Source organism: Piliocolobus tephrosceles, chromosome 15 (genome assembly GCF_002776525.5).
Source record: "Piliocolobus tephrosceles isolate RC106 chromosome 15, ASM277652v3, whole genome shotgun sequence".
Lineage (NCBI taxonomy): Eukaryota > Metazoa > Chordata > Mammalia > Primates > Cercopithecidae > Piliocolobus > Piliocolobus tephrosceles.
The window spans coordinates 103,820,260-103,822,747 of NC_045448.1; the positions used below are offsets into that span (position 1 = coordinate 103,820,260).

At 40.5% G+C, this 2,488-nt stretch overlaps 1 pseudogene; it reads right to left on the reverse strand.

The window, feature by feature from the left end:
- Positions 1–215: 215 nt before the first annotated feature.
- On the reverse strand, positions 216–2,088 carry LOC111542244 (annotated as a pseudogene).
- Between the last annotated feature and the right edge of the window lie 400 nt (positions 2,089–2,488).

Consider the following 2,488-nt stretch of genomic DNA (forward strand, 5'->3'; position numbering starts at 1 on the left):
AGTAGGGTAAAAATAAACTGTATAAAACCTCCTTTTCAATCCCCTCATTTACTTCTACTCCACAGAATTAACGATTGTTAATATTTTCTTGTTTATCCCTTCAGAACTCCATTTATTGGTGAGAATGGTGTCATATAAATTGTCTTAGCCAGGTGCGATGGCTCATGCCTGGATTCACAGCATTTCTGGAGGCCAAGGTGGGAAGATCGCTTGAGGACAGGAGTTCGAGGCCAGCCTTGGCAATACAGAGAGACCCCATCTCCTATGTGTTTTCTTATGCTTTCTCTTGGACATTTGTTTGTTATATTTCTTCCTCTTTTTACAAAACCATTGACTTATCTGTTGATGTGTCATGCCAAATTCAAATAAGAGTGATAGACTCTCTTGTATTGTGGGCAGCTGTTTAACTTAAACTTTGCCCAGAGATTGTCCATGAAGGATTTGCTGACTCATCTTTTCTTGGGATACTGTTTCTCATTTCCCTTTTCCTTTTCTTTTTTTTTTTTTTTCCTGTTCATCTTCCAGCTCCTTTTCATTTTTGTCGTCTTTTTCTCACTCTCTCTTCCTGCCTGCTTCTCCTCCTCCTTTCTCTACATTTCTGCCTTCCCTTTTGTTCATCTTCACTGCAATTTCCATTTGATTGTTCTAGATTTTGATCCCAAGGCATAGCAGGTTGTTTCTGTATAAAAAGATTTAAATTATCAGGGGCTTCTGAAGTATCAGGATCTCTCTCCACACTGAAAAAGTTTCTTCTCCCACTTCCTGGACGCTCCTTTCCTGGACTTCCTCAAGGTCAATGGCTGCTCTTTCAAAGCTTTCTTTGTTGCTCCTCTTTCTCCTGTCTCTCTTCTTCTTGTAAGAGCACCAGCCCTGTGGGATTCAGGCCCTACCCTTATGACCTCATTTAACCTCTATCACCTCCTCTCAGGCCAAAACAGAGTCACACTGAGTCTCATTGGGAGTTAGAAAATTCAACATAGGAATTTTTGAAGGACACAATTCAGTTCATAGCAGATTGATATATTCAACCTTATCTAAATTTGAAACTTTTGCTCAGCAAAAGACCTGTAAGGAGGATGAAAAGACATGCTATAGACTGGGAGAAAAGATTTGCAACCTATATATCTAACAGAGAACTTGTACATTAAATATATGAATCTCACAAAACTCAACAGTAAAACAAGTTCCAATTAAAATATGGACAAAAATTCTGAACAAAATTTTAGCCAGTTGAATCTAACAATGTATAAATCCCATGACCACATGGCATTTATTCCACATATGTACAGCTAGCTCAATACTTGATAGTTAATGTGATTCACCATATCAAGAGGGCAAAGAAGAAAAATATGATCATAACCATTGACATTGAAGAACATTTGGCAACTTCAACACCCATCAATGATTAAAGGCACTCAGTACATTGGGAATAAAGGGGAACTTGCTTGATCTCATAAAGAACATCTGCACAAACCTAAAGCTAACATCATACTCAATAGTGAAAGATTGAATGCTGTCCTTCTAAGACGGGAACAAGATAAGGATGCCTGCTCTCACCACTCTTATTCAACAATGTACTGGAAGTTTTAGTCATTGCAGTAAGGGAAGAAAAAGAAATAAAAGTCATTTAGAGTAAAAAAGAAGATAGAAATGTCCTTATTTGCAGACAATATGGTTGCAATCCCAAGGAATCTGCAAAACAAAACAAAACTTCATAGGACTAATAATTGAGTTCAATAAGATCACAGGATACAAGATCAACACACAAACATCAATTGCATTTCTTTTTTTTTTTTTTTTTTGAGACGGAGTCTCGCTCTGTCGCCCAGGCTAGAGTGCAGTGGCCAGATCTCAGCTCACTGCAAGCTCCGCCTCCCGGGTTTACGCCATTCTCCTGTCTCAGCCACCTGAGTAGCTGGGACTACAGGTGCCCGCCACCACGCCCGGCTAGTTTTTTTTTTTTTGTATTTTTTAGCAGAGACGGGGTGTCACCGTGTTAGCCAGGATGGTCTCGATCTGCTGACCTCGTGATCCGCCCGTCTCGGCCTCCCAAAGTGCTGGGATTACAGGCTTGAGCCACCGCGACCGGCCAATTGCATTTCTATATGCTGACTATGAACAAGTGGAAACCAAAATTTAAAAATGCAGCACAATTAACAATTGCCCAAAGAAAGGGAAATAGTTATCAAACAGATCAAACAAAACATACACGGTATCCTTATGCTGAAATTACAAAGTGCCAATGAAAGAAACCAAAGAAGACCTAAATACTTAGGGAGATGCCAGCTGTGGTGGCTCACGCCTGTAATCCCTGAACTTTGGGAGGCTGAGGCAGGAGGATCACTTGAGCTTAGGAGTTTGAGACCAGCCTGGGCAACACAGAGGAACCTCGTCTTTACTAAAAATGTATTTTTTAAAAAATTACCTAGCCATGGTGGCGTGCGCCTGTAGTCCCAGCTACTCAGGAGGATGAGGTGGCAGGATTGCT